At 35.3% G+C, this 18,839-nt stretch overlaps 1 protein-coding gene and 1 pseudogene across 18 annotated transcripts in view; both read left to right on the top strand.

Annotated features, from left to right (window-relative positions):
* LOC130455959 (uncharacterized) overlaps positions 1–16,974 on the top strand; it is a 93,366-nt pseudogene extending 76,392 nt beyond the window's left edge.
* KLF12 (KLF transcription factor 12) overlaps positions 1–18,839 on the top strand; it is a 564,503-nt gene that overhangs the window by 78,696 nt on the left and 466,968 nt on the right. The gene's annotated exons all lie outside the window — the stretch shown is intronic.

Here is an 18,839-nt window from a genome sequence, read left to right as displayed (position 1 = left end):
GTAGGCACATCAAGTACCATTGAAAGTTAATAGGGCAGACTTTTGAATGAGTCATCACTCCCAAAGGGGAGGGGGGGACAAGGAACATGTGATCATCAACTGATATCTGGAGTGGGTAATTTGCATGCCTGCTAACTCCTCTATGACCCACTGGGGAGGCTAGTCTCCCAAAGAATCACAGGGGAGAGTTAATCCTATCTTCACAACCACATCCAACTTACCTAAGTTCATAGAGCTTGCATTCTAGGTTCCTTTGCAGTATTATAGGGATTTAACAGAAATAGAAGAGATTAAGAAGAGGTGTCAAGAATCTAGAGAAGAACTCTACAAGAAAGATCTTAATATCACTGAAGGCCATAATGGTGTGGTTATAGATATAGATATAGACATTCTGGAGAATGAAGTCAAGTGGGCCTTAGGAAGCATTGCTATCAATAAAGCTATTCAAGGTGACAGAATTCCTGCTGAACTTTTCAAAATTCTAAAAGATGATGCTGTTAAAGTACTGTGTTCAATATGGCACTAAATTTGGAAAACAACAGTGGCCATTGGATTGAAAAAGATCCATTTACATCTCAATCCTAAAGAAAGATAATGCCAAAGAATAATCAAATTATTGAATAATTGTTTTCATTTCACATGCCAGCAAGATGATGCTTAAGATTCTGCAAGCTAGACTTAAGTACTATGTGAATTGAGAATTACCAGAGTTGATTTTCAAAGAGGAACTATTGTCCAAATTGCCAATATTCCCTTGATTATGTAGAAAACAAAGAAATTCCAGAAAATAATCTGCTTCTGCTTGACTACCCTAAAGCTTTTGACTATGTGGATCACAGCAAAATGTTGGGAGTCCTCAAAGAGATGGGAGTACTAGATTACCTTACTTGGTTCCTAAGGAACCTGTGTAAAGACCAAGAAGCAACAGTTAGAATTAAACATGGAACATCTGATTGGTTCAAGATGGGAAAAGGAGTACGACAAGGCTGTATATTGTATTATTTATTTAACTTATATGCAGAATCTGTAGCACAGCATGTAAAATACTGAGCAAGACAATCAAAAGCCAGAATCAAGGTTGATGGGAGAAATATCAACAAACTCATATATGTAGACCATTTTTTATGGCAAAAAGTGAAGAAGAATTGAGAAGCTTTTCAATGAGGGTGAAAGAGGAAAATGTAAAAGCTATCTTGAAGCCTAACCTAACTCTCCTCTGACCCCCAAATCTTGTCACCTGGACCCATCACTTCCTGACAAATGTAGAAGAAATGGAAGGAATGTCAGATTTTATATTTTTGGCCTCAAAGATCATTGCATCCATGAAATTAAAATGTACTTGCTTCTTGGAAATGTAAAAATTAAAATTTAATCTCAAATAATGAAAATAGTATATTTTAGGAGGTTTATTAAATGATCATTAGAAATCAAGGAATAAAGAGGATACAAAATAAAAACCATTTGCCCATGACTGGTTAGCCATTTTCAAAATCCCTACCTTACCACCATCACTGCTGAGTGCTGCATCATGCCAAAGAGGAGGCAGAGCCTCAAAGCCCACTCACTTTATCCTCCATCTACAGGAAGTACATAATGACAGGAAGGCAGTGGGCTCCCAGGATATGTAGTTCTTTTTTAGGGTAACAGAGTTTCCATTATACAGAAAGAAAGCTATGGAAATCTAGACAGCATTTCTAAAAGCAGATATCACCTTGATGAAGAACATCCATATAGTTAAAGCTGTTGTTTTTCCAGTAGCAACAAATGTCTATGGGAGTTGTACTATAAGGAGAGCTGAACACTACAGAATTTATACTTTGAATTGTGGTGCTGAAGAAGACTTGAGAATCTCTTGGACATCAAGGAGATCAAAATAATCAATACTTAAAGACAAAAACTCAGATTATTTACTCACTGGAATATCAAATAATGAAGCTGAAGCTTAAATACTTGGGCCACATGAGAAGACAAGTCTCATTGGGAGGAAAAACCCTTGATGTTGGGAAAAACTGAAAGCAAAAGGGGAAAGTGACTTAAGAGAATGTATTGGAGAAATTGTGTAATGGAAACAACGAATGTGAGCTTGAACAGACTTCAGGAGATCATGGAGAACAGAAGAGCCTAGTGTGCTATGCCATGGGGTCATGAAGAACTGGACACAAGAGAAGAACAACAAAATATCAACCTCTAGAAAAATTAAAATTTTTGATAAAATAGAATTTTAAAAAGCTTTCTGAATTCTCAAGAGTGAAAGTCCTTTTTTACATTATATAACTCTGATTTTTATAATAGATGCCAGTGGGGAAAAACTTGCTATGTAAATATTTTCATTTGCCATCATTTATGAGGAATAAGCCTACTTCATATATTGACTAATTCCTATAATTACCTGAGCATAAATATGAAAAAATTATAACTATGCATATGAATCTTTAAGCTCTAATGATACAATTGTAATTGAAAATAGTAAAATATTTAAAATCCAAATGAATAACAAAGTCTTATATTGTTGAATTGTGTTAAATAAGGCTCATTTTTCTTATTGCTTTTTTTTGCTAAATATCTTAAACCTATGTTTCTCAATCAATGTGTTAGGATAGATTTTTAAATAATGAGGATCTCTTCATTGTGGTATCAGCCAAAAGTCTTCCTCATTCCCCTGCCAGTTTTGAATATAAAAGTGGAAGGAATGATATCTATTTAAATACACACATGTTTATTTTGTTTGATCTAGGCACTTTGAGTGTACTTGTGGTTGAATCACTGAGTCACTGCAGTCCTGAGTACGGGAATGGAGAAAATGTGTCCTTCCAAATTCATAAGATTATCACAGGCTGCCCAAATTAGAAAATATAATTCAAGCCAGTTTAATTAAAGTCAGTTTACATTTATTAAGTAATGAGGAAGACTCGGCTATGGCATGATAGTATATAGATGAAAATTCAGTAACAGGTTTTTACCTTGATAAATTATTATAATTTAATTTCCTTTAATCTCTCTTTACCTTCTTGGCAGAAACAAGGACTCAGGAACTAGGTACCACTTCCTTGACAAAAAGAGAAGTCAGTGACTAAATCAGTCACCGATAATTTCGAAGTTGAAAGGGATCTCAGTGAAGATCTATTTCAAATGATACCTGAAGAAGAATCTTTTCCCCATAATTCCCAAGAGGTTATTTAATTTTTGTTTAAAGACTTCCATTTAGATGGAGCCCACCACCTCTCAAAACAGCCCATTGCCCTTTTCTATAGGAATTGTTTTTCCTTTGTATCTGATATTTTTTTTTCGTTTTAGATTTCACCATAGGTTACTAAGTGTCAAGCAGAACAAGTTCATTCTCTTTTTAACATCTTAAAAAATGAAATGATATATACTGTACTTTTCAAAACTTAATAGGAATGTGATCATACTAATTATTATTCATAATCATAATGAGATAAATATGACTCCCCTTCTTATACTTGAAGAACATTATTATTTCCATTTGACATTTATCCCTCAAGTGTGTCTTCTCCAGGGTAAATATCCATTCATGTATAGCATGGTTTTGATCCATGATCATTCTAGTCACTTTCCTTTATATGCTTTCTAGGTAATTAATATCCTTCTTAAATTTGGCACCCTGTAATCTTATTAGGACAGTTTATAATGGGACTCCCTGGGCATCATGTCCTTAATGCATCCAAAGCTACATTAACATTTTTATAATTGTCAAAAGGCAGTTGAGTTAGGATGAATACCTACTTCTAACAAGTATTAACTGTGTGGCTTTGGATAAGTCACTTAAGCTGTCAGGGTCCCAGGAAGCTCTTTAAGTTCCAGATGAGTCACCAGCCTGCATTAGCAGAGGGAAGTTTCTACAATGATATTTCATCATAGTACTAAGTTCATAGACCTAGATCGGTGGTTCTCAACCTTTCTAATGCCATGACCCCACAATACAATTCCTTATGTTGCAGTGACCCCAAACCAAAAAATTACTTTGGTGGCTACTTCAAAACTGTAATTTTGCTACAGTTATGATTTGGAATGTAAATACCTGATATGCATTATGTATTCTCATTGCTACAAATTGAGAGGTCGAGAACCGTTGACCTAGATAGATATCTCCTCCAACCAAAAAAAAAAATCATCAACAGTAATTCATGCTCAGTTTATAGTGTAGGTCCAATCAGGTTTGAGCATATTATCTTCTCTTTCTTTCTGCCTCCAGTGGTTGCACTGGCTCATTGTTATCTCCAAGAGCAAGTGTAAAATCTTCTTCCTTAGTTTTTTTTTTACAACTTTGTCCTCCCATTTGAATCTTTAAATATGCTTTACATATTAATGATCTAGTGACATTGTCTTCAATGCTGTTGCTCCATTATGCAACTCCATCCATTTTCATTGGTTGTCATCTATTCTTGCAGTTCTCTCCCTCCTCAACTTTGACTTCTGGCTTCCTTGTCTTTCTTCAAGCTCAAGTAAAATCCTGCCTTCTTAGGGCCTTTCCTGGTCCCCCCCCCCCCCCAATACCAGTGTTTTCTCGCTGATGTTTTTTCCGATTTATTCTGTATGTATTTTGTTTGTTTCAAGTTGTTTGCATGTTGTCTCCACCATTAGACTGTGATTGTTGTGAGAAGGGGTTGTTTTTTGCATTCTGCTATTTATGATTTTATGTGGAAAAAAGTTCATTGGTTTTTGGTGTCAAGTCTAGTCAATAAGCATTTATTGCCATATTGCCAGGCACTGTGTTAAACTCTAGGGATGTGAAAAAAATGGAAAAAAATGATCGTAGTGATTGCTATAGATAAAAGAAATTCTTTGCTTATTGGTACACAATAGACATTTAAGGAATGGTTGTTAATTTGACCTGATCATCACTTGCTCATTAAAACCTTCTGTGATGTTCTGCTTACACAGTGGACATGGCGTCCGTGCATGGCCCCTAGAAAAGGAAGAAACCTTTTCAGCTTAGTAGCACCTGGAGAATGGGTACTGGTTTTTGTCTGTCTTTGCATCCTTGGTGATTAGCATAGTGTCTGGAGCCTAATAAGCACTTGATAATAGTTGATAATCAGTCAAGACTAACTGATCTGTCACCTCGTTGCTGCAGTGGCTAATAGAGAATTCTGGGTCACAGTGATAGGGCATTGGATTAGGACTTTGATATAGAATTGTCTTATCATGTACCTATAGTGAACACATAAGTAATGTAGCATGTTATTTAATACATAGCAAACTTGCCTTTAACTCATTCCCCTCCCTCAAAAAAGTTTTATTAGATTAATCATTGAGAGTTTCCCTTCCTCTCAAATTCTTTGCGTCTAATCTCAGAGTACCTTTGGCTGGCAAAGTATATTCACCTGGTTGAAACATTAATTTTTGTAATTTTCTCTAATTATCTAGTACATCTTTTACAAGACTTTGTTTGTGAACTCCTAAATGTATTGGGGAATTTTTCTGTGGCCACATTTGTAACAAAACTTTCTAATTTAAATGCCATCAAGCTTATAGCCCATTCAACCAAATTCACAGAAACAAATGCGGATTTGGATTCTTTAATCCCCAAACAGTCCAAACAAAGCAATGTGGGCCATGGGTTGGCACTTTAGCCTTAAAAGAAAATTCCCATAGCTTTATGGAGGTACAATTATGAACACTGTTTTGAGGGCTATTTTGTTGTTAATCTAAGCCAATTTCTATCTTAAAAAAGATTATAGTCTTTGAGGTTGCATGTAAAAATTATGAAAATAAAACTATAAGATTCATAGCTACAATGTTCAGACTGAAATATAAGTTCCAAAATTTAGCTTTAATCAGATATTCCTAGATTTCTTGATTATTTTTATTACATGGAGGCCTGATAGAATGTTGGGCTTAACATATGGAAAGCTTGTTTTCAAATGTGGTCCTCCCAAACTTTGCAGCTATGTGACACTGAGCAAATCACTTCATCTCTTGACTTTAGTTTTGTCATCTGTAAAATAAGAGCTAATACCTTTAAATCAGAGAATTGTCATGTGATTCAACCAAGATAATGCGTGTTCGGATTTCTTTAAGTGTCAGCTCTTATAGTTTCAGGAAGAAAAAAATTTTAAAATTTGAGTTCAATCCAAATTATATTAGTTGATTTAAAAACCCAAATTATATAAGTAATTAGGAAATGTGGTCTTAGGATATTTTTTAAATTATAAATTTAAAGTGGGTTGTGATAGTCTGTACATATATACTGCCTTTCCATGTATCCTAGCTATTTATTCTAATCCTTATGGTTCCATTTTTAGTTGGAGATTAATTAAGTTCTATCTGATATATTCATACTTTCTTCAACCTACTCCATCAGGTGGTCTGGGCTAGAAAAGCAGATTCATAAATCTCTTATCATTTAATAGTTGATTTTATTCTCTCTTTTACCAAAAGTTGCCTTTGCTTAGTGGGTAAAGGGCATAGGGAAAGAGTGGTTATGGCACTGGACCTGGAGGGAAGAAGTATGTTCAAATCCATCCTCAGCCACCTACTAGCTGTATAAACATGGTCAAGTTATTTAAACTCTTTTTGCCTCAGTTTCCTCATCTATAAAATGGTAATGATAATAATAGTGTCTATTGCCCAGGATTGTTTCGAGGATAAAATGATACTGTTTCGAAAGCACTTTGCATATCTGAAGGCACTATATAAATGTTATGATGATGATGCCATCTTTTTATTGTCAAAATATGCAGTTAGGATTTGAGCTCAGGTCCTATGATTACAGAGCTGGTGCTCTTTTGGATGCACCACATTGCCCATACCAAATAATTCCCAATAAGAAGGCAGAATAAGGGGCCAGTTTTCCTGAGAACACCCATTTAATTGCTATTTATGACCCAATTTAGACATGAAACAAGATCTTCATTAGTGAAAGGCCAGTGTATTAACCATTAATAGCTATTGTTCTAAACCACATTTAAAATTTTTTACTTCAATAATGGTAAATTGAATCAGAAAGCATTTGTGGTTGGAAGGAAGTTATTTAATTGATTCTTTCAATTCGTATTTATGTAAACTCTGCACATAACCCTTCTTATGGTAAGTCTTTCAACTATGTGGAGCACTGTAATTGCTTTCCATTACTGATTGAATCTTTTTAAGAATATTCATTGAAGAGTACTTTGTGTCCTCTATTTAATTCATTCAATCAGGGACAAACCTTTATTAAGCTCTTATTGTGTACTAATTTGTTGTCCTTAGAGTACTGTTACATGACTTTGATAACTTTGAATATGTTAAATAAGAATTTAAAAATAAATGCAGCTTTATTCTTTCAATGACTAGCTATTATTTTGATTATTACCATATGCTCCTATTTGTTAAAGAAAGTTGTTTAAAGAAATAAAACCCAAAATATATGTGGATTCACAACTCTAAGAAATTGTCATTTTATCCTGTTAGTCTTCTAGAAATCCTGGGATAATCAGTGATTTGCTCATTCTTTTCTAGTTCCTGACGCATGTTGGGGGATAAGCTTAGGAGAAACATTTTGTGTAAGAAATACCAAAGTCAATTATTGTCACAGTCTTGTTTAGGGCACAAGGCTAACAGCCATAAAAAGAGGAATAAAATAGTTATTCCATTAAGTAGTGAAATGAGTGTTACAAACACACCCACATATATAATACTAGAAAAACTTACAAAAATGAAATGTGTGGATGGGCTAGAAGTGTTAGAGAAAAAGAAGGATCTGTTGGAATGGCTAGGTTGGAGAAAAAGAAGGATCTGTTTTGGGCCCTGAAGGATGAATTGGATTTGAAGAGGCAAAGGGATGGGGCGGGAGGGGGGTGTATTACAGGTAGAGGTAATATCTTGTAGTTGGGGAAGGTCAAGAAATAATCAGGGGAGAGCTAGGGAGCCTGCTTTACTGGAAGAGAAAGTATGTTCCTTTGAAAGTAGGAGATATGTAACACAAAACATAATCATGAAGACTTTTAACATCAGGCTGAAGCATTTTGACTTTAATTGAAGATAATGTTGAGAAATCATTGAGGTTGGTTTTTTTAAATTAAGGATGTGACATGATAAATTCATTACTTTAAGGAGAGTAATTGACAATTTATATTTTTATTCTCTACCATTTGGGTGAGCTAAATAATTTTACTATCTTTTGTGTAAGATGATAGGATCAGGGAACTGGGACTGGAAGGGACTTCAGATATCATTTAATCCACCTCCTCATCCTTTTGCAGGAAATGAAATTGAGGTCCAGGGAGATTTGGTGACTTGCCACAGGTCACACAAATTGTGTAAGACGCAGAATTTCCTAAAGTACTGCATTTTTATTTTTTCATTTTCCACATTTTGATATGTAGAAAGACCTGTAATTTCATCAATAACAGCGTGCCTACTGGTCAGTTATATGGCATTTATTAAATAACTGGTATGTGCCAAGCACTATGGTCAGCACTGGGCCTATAAAGAAAGGCAAAAGACAGTTCTTGCTCTCAAAGAGCTCATACTTTATGGTGGATACAACATGCAAACAACTAAATACAAATAAATTGATAGGATTCTTTGAGAATAGTCTCAAAGAGAAGGCACCAATATTAAGGAGGACGGGGAAAGACTTCTTGCAGAAGGTTCGACTTTAGCTGAGACCTGGAGGAAGCCAAGGAAGCCAGGAGTTGGAGATGAGACGGGAACACTCCAGGCTTTGCTTTGTTGTTGATTTTTAAAAAATTTTAGATGAATGATGACATTATAAAAGTTGTGTTTGAGTCAGATTTAAATAAGGCAGAGTTGTGCAGTTGTTGGCTTCTCTCTTACCTAGAGTTATTGAAGTCCAGTGGCAAGACAAAAGTCAAGATGACTGGGGATGGCCTGGGATACATTGGATGGCATTGGCATCTTCAATGATTGACTAAGCTCTAAGCACTCCATAGCACCTGCTGCAGCTGCCTTCATGGCCATTGGAACAAATTGTTCTCATTTGCCCATTCAGCCAAGGAAAGTCTTTTCATGCCTGCCTGAGGTAGATAGCCCTTTTAGTCATCAACAGTTTGAGTCCTGTTGGTCACCCTCACCCTGTTTTAGCTCATCTCATCTTACCAGCAACCAGTGTTGCTGCTGCATATGCTACAGCTTCTTGGAGCCACAAGGGAGAGTTAGCCACAGGCATTAGGTAAAGACCAATGAAAGTACTCAGTTATGAAGGATTTGAAAAGCTGGAGAGAGAATTGTATTTGAAAGTGACAGGGAGTCACTGGTGAGGGATGGGGAGCGGAATTTAATATGGTCAGATTTGCATTTTAGGAAAATCAAATGACAGCTTGATTGATTGAAGGACACAGAATGGACTAGTATGGGGAGAGACTTGAACAGGGAGGCTGACCAACAGACTACTGAAATAGTTCAGGAGTGAGGTAATGAGGTCCTATAACAGGGTACTTGGAGTATCAGAAGAAAAAAGGAGGCATATAGGATAATTGTCTAAAGAAAATCTCATTGTTTCATGCCCTATATAATTCTTGTCAATGTTTTGCCATTAATTTTTCATGGAAAAATTATTTTCTAAAGGCTAGAGGCTCTTAGTCACTTTATATTTTGTAATTTTATGTCTGTCCCTAGTCTTAGTCTACAAGTATTTGCTGAAGTCCTTGTCTATATTTCTTATTTCCTTTATCATTTTATAAACTCTAAGGCTTGATTAAAGAGTTATAATCCATGAAAAGAAGACTTGTCTTATTCAGCATCATTCATTTCCCATTGGGATCATTTAAATTTTGCTTTTTGGGATTTTCAGCTCCTATTTGATTACTGAAATACATTTGAAACCACAATCCCTGAGATCTCATTGTTTATATTTTTCCTAGCCATAGAAATATCCATTCATTCCCTCCTTTTGTTTCCTGGCTTTAAGCCAGTTCCCCATCCATGACAAAACAACTCCCCAATTCAAAAGCTCAATTAAAAAAATAGCCTTTGTTGTGAAACTGTTATAGGCTTTTAAAAAGTCTAAACATATTTCATCTCTTATCTGTTAAAAAATTAGTCAGACAGACATTATTTTCTGTTACAAGAACCATGTTATTTTCCCTCGAAGGTCATTTTTAAGTGTTCAGAGAGCTTTTTCCTTATTATATACTCCACACTGATCCAAGGTTCTCAGGATCAATTTGGAAACTATTATGGATGGGCACCATGTTAGCAATCTGTTGTTCCTCCAGAAGAATGACTGTTTGTAATATCACATCTTTTCATCAACAGTTTCCCAGTTCTACCTGTTTCCTCAGAAGTCTGGTAAAAACAGTAATGATGTAAAACCCACTTTACCTTTCTGTATGGGAACTTCCAGTGTGGAAACTCACTCTAGAAGTTCATAGCATAACTTATTTTAAAATTATAATCCTTGAGAATTGCCTTTACTATTAAGGAGATAATATAATGGTAGCTTGCATTTCTGTAGTGCACTCTGATATACAAAATTCAAATATTAATATCCTTTAGGGAACTGGGAACTAGAGATATCAAGGGATTTCTTATTCAAGGTCACATAGATAGTAAGTGGCAGATCCAAGATTTGAATCTAGCTAGAATCTTCTTACTCCAAATCCACAAATTCTGCTATATAACTGCATTTTTATTCTATCATTAATTACCTCTACCTATCCGATCCTTCAGACCTATATAATTTCTGAATGTTTGTTAATTCCTTCTGATACATTAAATCTCTTATTCCTGCCCTGACTGCCTCATAAGACCACTTGGGGAGTGGGACTTTCCCTAGTAATTTCTTCAGTAAAGAATGATGGAAAGTCCTCATTCGCTCTCTTTGTGGTTTCCTTTTAATCAATTACTGAGCACACCTTTCTCATGCTGATCATTAACTGGTTCTCCAAAGTGTTCGACTGGCTTTCTCCCTTTAAAGTATTTAAGGAACTTCTTATTAATGGCTTTGAAATCCTTAAAAACATTTTTAAAAATTGGCAAGTCTAATTTTGAGCTTGCACCTACCTGATCTACTACACTTAAGGGGTTCTTCCAAATGGTTGTTTTCAGCTTTTTTTGAGAGCTACCTCTTTAGCTAGATGGTGCTGGGTAGCAAGGTGACTCAATGGATAGAGTGTTGGACCTGGAGTCCAGAAGACTCATCTTCCTGAGTTAAAATCCAGCCTCCAATACTAGTTATGTGATTCAGGTCAAGTCATTTAATCCTTGTTGGCTTATTTTTGGAATGGCTAGGTGGTATAGTGGATAAAGTGTTGGTCTTTAATTCAGGAAGATATCTTCCTAAGTTCACATTTGGTCCCAAACACTTACCAGCTGTGTGACTGTATGATTCAACGATGGTGGGCAAGTTACTTAACTCTGCCTCAGTTTGTCATCTGTAAAATGAACTGGAGTAGGAAATGACAAACCATTCCAGTATCCTTGCCAAAAAAATCTCAAATGGGGTCATGAAGAGTTGGACATGATTGGAAAACAGCCAAACAACAACCACCACCTTTCCATTACCCCTTTTTAGTTTTGTTTGTTTTTGCAGTGAAACTATGTGTTTTTTGTCTTTTTTCCTCTTTCTCTTTTTTAGGGGTTTTGATCCATAGCCCACATATACTCCAGAGTATTAACAGGATGTCCTCAAGTAGTCTTGAGCCTTTGTGTGGATAATTTGTTTTTTAATCTTTTTCTTTTAATTTTTTTCTGACTAATGCCCTTTTAAAAAAACCTTAATTCTCATTTAAAAATGGATCTGCCCAGTGATTATAGCTCCTCAACTTTTAAGGAGGAAATGATGGTGACATGCAATTTAGCATTTCCTTCCTTAATAGGTTTGGTTTACTTAGTGCTAAGGGTTGAATTTCTATTCTGATTTCTATTCTAAAATAAATACAAACTTATGTTCACATTTTCTATCCAAATGTGGGACATATATGTTTGTATATATTACATTGACATCACTATTCTTTTACACATTAGACACATTTCTATTAACTAAGAAGGGAGGGGAAAGGAAAGAACATATAGATGCAATATAGAAGAGTTACTTGTCTAACATATGCATTTTAGCAACCAATTGGTTATTAATGAAAATTATGATGTTATACTATTATACAGATAGCTTAAAGTCACCACATTTCAAATGGTCATTTCATTTATTTTATTTTTAAAAATTCTTAACTTCTTTCTTAGAATTATTACTAAGTATCAATTCCAAAGTAGAAGAGTGATGAGGACTAGCAGTTGGGGTTAAGTGTCTTGTCTAGGATCACACAGCTAGGAATCTGAATTAGGAATTGAACACAGAACCTCCTACCTCTAGGCCCAGTTCTCTATCTACTTAGCCACCTAGCTGTGTCCACTTCATTTACTTTAAATCTATTTGTGAATACTAGGCATGCAATGGAATGGCATGGCTTTATTTACATTGGTGTTCTTCCTTATCAATTCTACTAATCTCCTTGGTAAAAGAATGTGTAGATGAGGTGATTTTTGCCTCAATTTCACCATGAAATCTTACATGTGTCAACAATTCATATTGGAATTCATGTTTCTCATATATGTGTATCTCATTAATACTTTTAGTTTTAGTCAGTGGTTTCAGAGCCATTTATTTTACTAAGACATGAAACCTAGTTCTGCCCTTTTGAATTTTTGCTTTGGGATTAATCAGTCTGCCAGCAAGCATTTATTAAATGCTCACTATATACTAGGCACTGTGTTACTGCTGAGAATAAAAAGAAAAAAGTAAAAGCAATTTCTATGTTCAAGGAACTTATATCTCAATATAGATTAGTTCATTAAGTAAGCAAGATTACATGTACACATGAGTATGTTCAGAATGTACAAAAAAGAATGTGAAATATTTTGAGGAGGGCAAGCATTAGCATTTGGGTGCAATGGGGTAAGAACAGGATTAATGAAGAAGATGGCACTTGTGGTGAGAATAGAAAGAAATCAGGATCTCAGAAGGTAGATCTGAGAAGGGAGTGTGTTCCAGGCATGGAGAACAGCCAGAATAAAGGCATTGAGAGGGGAGATTTGTCTTTGGGTTCACAGAGCAGTGGGTTTTCCATTGTGGTATACCACAGGGTTTGAGGAAGGGATAGCAAGAAGAATGGAAAGCTGAGAAGGGACATGCTTATGAAAAATTTTAAATGTCAAGTAGAAATGTTCATATGTGATCCTTGAAGCAATAGGAAGCCACTGGAATTTGTTGAATGGGCAATTGGTTATGATATGATCATATATATTCATTAAAATCCTGGGTCGGAATCATAGAATTGTAGTCTTAGGATTTAGATTTAGGGATCATCTAGTCACCCCCTCCCCACCTATTCTATAACTGAGGAACCTGAGGACTAACATACATCCTATTTTAGAAAGCTATGGCAACAACACTCATGGTTTTTTTCTCTCCATACTTAAACAGAATTCTCTGAATATACTACCAAAACCAGATTTTCTCAGTCAGTACATAAAGTTAAGCAATGGTCCTTTTTGGTAACTCACTTCTAATTCTGATGAAGATACCAAGTACTATACAGGAAGCTTCCACCTTCAGAGAGAAGAAATATATTTTAAAAATCTTTGCCTAGTGTTTACTCTCTCTCCCATTATTATCACAGGGTCAGGGTGATGGCCAACCAGGGTTGTTTTATGTGCTATTCTTCACCTGCTGTCAGATATTGACTGGGTAGGGGGCAGTGATGGGAAAAGAAAGTTAACATTCCCCTTATCCCATTCAATCCCCTTAGGAGTCTTCAAGAACCAGTGTGAACCGATTTCCAGGAAAGGGGTAGCACCATTTTCGGAGGAACCCACTTAAACCACTGGACCAAGTTATTTCATTAGCTCTATGTCCATAGCACCATATGGGAACTTTTTTTTCTGTACATAAATCTTGTGTCCATAGGGCACTGAAGCAGTTAATCTAAATGCTCTCAAATGGAATCAGGCTGCACTGCAGACACAGGACTGAGTTATGATATGGGAACATCAGGAGGTTCAACTTTGCTAGAATATCCTCTGGTAAGCTTATGGTAAAAACTCCTAGAGACTGAAAAACTCTGAAAGAAAAAAAATGTAGGCATTAAAAGAAAGCTGTTTAGGCATGCAGACAAGGCCATTTAAATACTACAAGAGTGGATTAAATAGTTTTTATTTTATAAATTCATTTGAGCATTAATCACTGAAGTTTGCTGGGATGGCAAAAATGTGTTTAAAGGTCTTCTGTCACCCTTTGCTGATTAGATGTAGGGATAATTAATTTTTGGTGTGATTTCCTACGTTGCCTTTTCTACTGCTGGAAGGAGAGGAAGAAACAAGATTTTTTTTTTTAATTGGCTTGGATGTCACTAAAATGTGAGGAGAACACATCTTATTCTGATACGAAGCAAAGGTAGTACATGAGCTTAGGTAACTTAACAGTTCTGATGACCTTGGGATAGTGCATCAGGAAATTATACCAGTACAGATAGAGCTTTTACATACTAGTGATGTTTTCAGGTTAGCTCATTTTTTGTGTGTGTGCAAGCCTTAAGTGTTTTGATATTCCTCCAGTAGAGTTCTGCTTAATTTAATCTCAGAAATACTCCCCCCCCACCCCAGTCAGAATGAAACTAAATATTCATATGGGAAGGGTGGGGGGAACCTTCTACTCAGGAGCAGACTGCATTAGAGTTCTGCCAACTGGCCTGTTTGCGAGAACTAGTGAAGTCATCAAGCCAATTCTATTTTAATACACTGACACAGTGCACCAAGGCAGCTGGAGGTGCAGAGAGAGAGAGAGAGAGAGAGAGAGAGAGAGAGAGAGAGAGATGTTTTTCAGAAGCAGAAATTTTCCCTGATGACTGACAGAATCCCCATTTTAAACCTGCTGGGGTTTTGAAATCTCAAGGAATCATAAGGAGAATTGTGTAATGATCCCAAGCAGAAAAGGTTGAAGAGGAGACCTAGCCGTTACAGGTTATCTGAAGCTATGTCTTTATGCAACATATGGATGGCCCAGTGTCAAGATATGGTGACTGTCAATCGAACAGAATAGGTTGCCCTGGGTAAGCAAAATGGTGACTGTAAAAAGCTGTGGATGGAGTCATTTGTTTATACAGCAGGCAAGAACTTTTTTGCCTAAAAATGATCAGAAAAGCAGAGCCTGCCATTTAATGATACCATCCTATAGAGGATTATGAAAAAAGAATTAGTAAGAGAAGTAGGACACACATCATATATAATTTATGAGCAAATTGAAAAAAACAAATTTAATATTATACTAGGCAATAAATAAATCCATGAGGACAACTAGAGGACAAATATATTATATGTAAATATATAAATAAATATGAAAAAGATGCAGGTTTCACACTTTCTACAAGAAAGATCCAGCACCCCTAAATATTTTTGTAATCTAAAATGATGTTTTAATTTTGCAGGTTAGAAACTTTGGGGGTTATTCATTTTAGAGTCAGTCTTTTGTAAAGAGAAAACCTGATTAATGAATCATGAACCAGAAGCTGTTTTAAATACTTTTATAATGATCCCAAAATGAACACCAAGCCTCTATTTTAAAAGACTGACTACATAAAAATAATGCATCAACCAAATGCATTTAATTTTTTAAGTTAACTTTTAACTTTGAGTGTTGACATCAGAGATGACTGTTAGCCTGGTATAGTTTGAGGAGTGGCATTTTGATGATTTAAAGAGGGGAAATTCTTTAGATACTCTCTTAAAGGCAGAAAGTGGCCTCAAATGGGAAATAGTAGTTTTCTGCAATAAGGAGTTAATCAAACTAGAGACTCTTCTAGCCAGAGTGCACTCAGGGGTCATGACTATCAAAGCTACCATGATTCAACCTGATTTAGCAATGGGAACTCTGAGACAGGAAGTTGCCTTGTTTATAAGAAGCAGTGTAAACCACAGTACAGTCTCAATCAAGTGAGAAAGATTCCACTGATGCTTTCATTCTGAATAAGAAGCAAGGGTGCTAGGAAAAAAAAAACAACCAAAACGAATTTATTTATTATGAGAGAGTGCCCAAGGAATCAAGGTGCCTTCTTGAAAAGTTTGCTGTCAGAAAGGGACAACTTTGCATGTCTGAAGACTTGTAAATTTTGCAGTTCTTAACATTTGTCATATTTTTAAAAGTATTGACTCTATTTGGACACAAAAGAATAGGGATCTGATTTTTTCAATAACCAGATTTTAAATTTAGATGCGTGTATGTGGAGGGAGGGTAGAGGGTGTATATTTGTTTAAGATGCATTTTGGCTTATTGGATAGCGAGGTAGCTTTAGAATCTGAAGATTTAGCTTCTAGTGTTGGCTTTGTTATCCTTGACAAATTATTTAATCTCTCAGGACCTCCATCCATGAATATTACTTACCCCCCTCCAGTCCTCATAGATTATAAATTGTGAAGAAAGTGCTGATCTGAATTAGTAGAGGAATTTTTTTTTCATAATGAGTTCTCCATATTTATTGAAATCATAGTTCTACCTCTGGCCCATCCCATCTTATTCCATCCCAAGTCCTTCCTTGTTGTCTCTATATTACATGAGTCTTACATATGCAGGTGCTTCTTTTATAATTATCAAAAAAAAGGTCATAAATCCTTTCCTCATGGCAGCTTAGTAAGATAAATGTGAAAATGACATAATGATCACTAAAGATTCTCCTGTGTATTAAACTCTTATTTATCTAGAAAACCAAAGGAATTTTTCAGCTGGAAAGGACTTTAGAGATGATCAAAATCAGTTCTCTCAATTTACAAATGAGGAAACTGAGACTTAGTAGAGTTATGCTATTTGTTCATATCTCAACAGTCAAGTATGATAGGGAACAGAGTATTTGGGTTAATTGACTATTCTAGTTAATAGAGAGTATTGTATATGACATGAATTAGCAGCTTTCAGAGAATTAAAATATATTGTTATATGATTCTAATATGTTATATAACATTATACATAATATATTATGTTTCAATTATATATTCTGTATTATGTAACAAAACTAGGTATTATATTATAACATATACAATGTATTAGATTTTATACACATATCACATATAATTAAATAATGTTTAAAGGAAAACATTGAATGTAATTTGTTCCCTTTTTTGTCTTATATGAACACAAATCATTGGATTGGAACTATAGGAATTTTTTGAATTTTCCTTTGCTTTTCAGGATATTTATGAAAATCATTTATTGTTTATATATGGTAGATGGGGAAAGGTATAGAACAAAGGTGGAAGAATGGAGACCAGTGGCCCAATTTGACCTTCTTGTTATTATCAAGCCCTTGTGAGTAATATATGGCTCTAGTTACTTCTACTATACCCTAGAGATTAATTTTTCCCTATGAACTATTCATTCAGAGAAAAGGTTTAGTAATTAGAGCAAGTAAGGAGATAGTAATTCAGTTAATTAATATTGCAAAGGGTAGTAGATAAAAAATAGATAAAACTATTTTGAAGTCTGAAGTCTAGCCCTTGTAGAAAATGGCCTCTTATTTAGTAAATTCAAAAATCTACTGAACTTGTATCCTGTTTTCCTTTTGCCATTCTATTTTTTTTTTAATTTACCCCATTTTTCTCTCTCCTTTGCTTTATTTGTTTGTCTTATTGTTTTCTTTTCCTGCATCTTTTGTCTTTTTTTTCCTTTGCAGTTTCTTCCTCTTCTACTATACTATTCTCCTTAACTGTTAACCATTTTTCTATCCATCCTCTCTGATATTTTTCTCTACCACTTCCAAACTCCTTTTCTCTGATTCTTCATGAAGCTTTTTTAAAAATAATTTTTACATTTCAGAATGATTTAGCTTTTTAAAAAAAAGCCAAAGCAAAACAAAACAAAAACTATATTAAGTTGCTTTTTATATATAGCTATTGTTGGGAATGGGAACAGCTAGATTCCCGAGTTCAAATCTCATCTCAGAGATACTTACTGGCTGTGTGATACTATCCAAGTCCTTTAACCCTGCTTGCCTCAGTTTCTTCATCCATAAAATGGGCTAGAGAAGGAAATGGAGAACCACTCTAGTATCTTTGCCAAGAAAACCCTAAATGGGGTCAGGAAGAATTAGACTTGATTGAAAAATAGCTAAACAACAAAAATTTTTGGGCAACATACCAGGTATGGGTCAGTGGGATTATACCTGAAAAAACAAACAAACAAACAAACAACTCACTCTTCTTTAATTCAACTGCAAGAAATAGGATCAAATCTCTTTTGACTTCATAACATACTATGGAAGCTTTTCAGAAGTTCATCTGAGCAGTTTTCTCTCATAAAATCTGAATGGAGAATTAAGTCAAATAAAAAAATATTCTTGATATTTCAGATTCTGGTTGCTTAGATTCTGAATAATAGAAGGTCCTTTTAGTCTTATTTGAAACAATATATTGTTAGAGTTTCAATATATAATAAGAAAACATATTTCATTTCCACAGGATATTTTGCCAAACCTCTTTGCAAACTAGAGTATGTGAAATCAAACTTTCACTTTCTTTCATCTGTCCATGGAACTCCTCATCTGAAGTAGGATTCCTGTGTGTACCTTAAGGGAGAGAATGTTCCTTGTGGTTATGTACTTAGTGCAATGGAAGGCAAGTTTTTTTTTTTCATAAAACACCATGTGCAATGTTATTAATCTTTATAGTAAACAAAACAAGTGAGCAATAAAAGCAGGCCTTGAGAAACATTCTCTCTCTCTGTCTCTCTCTCTCTCTCTCTCTCTCTCTGTCTCTCTGTCTCTCTCTGTCACTGTCTCTCTCTCCCCTCCTTACCAACCCCCCCCTCCTCTCTCACTGTCTCTTTCTCCTCCTCTCAGTCTCTGTCTCTCTGTCTGTCTGCCTGTCTCTCCCCCCCCCCCCAATAAAAAACAACC

This window comes from Monodelphis domestica, chromosome 8 (genome assembly GCF_027887165.1).
Source record: "Monodelphis domestica isolate mMonDom1 chromosome 8, mMonDom1.pri, whole genome shotgun sequence".
Taxonomy (NCBI): domain Eukaryota; kingdom Metazoa; phylum Chordata; class Mammalia; order Didelphimorphia; family Didelphidae; genus Monodelphis; species Monodelphis domestica.
The sequence above is the reverse complement of the archived record's forward strand: the minus strand, read 5'-3'. Positions and strand labels throughout refer to the sequence as shown.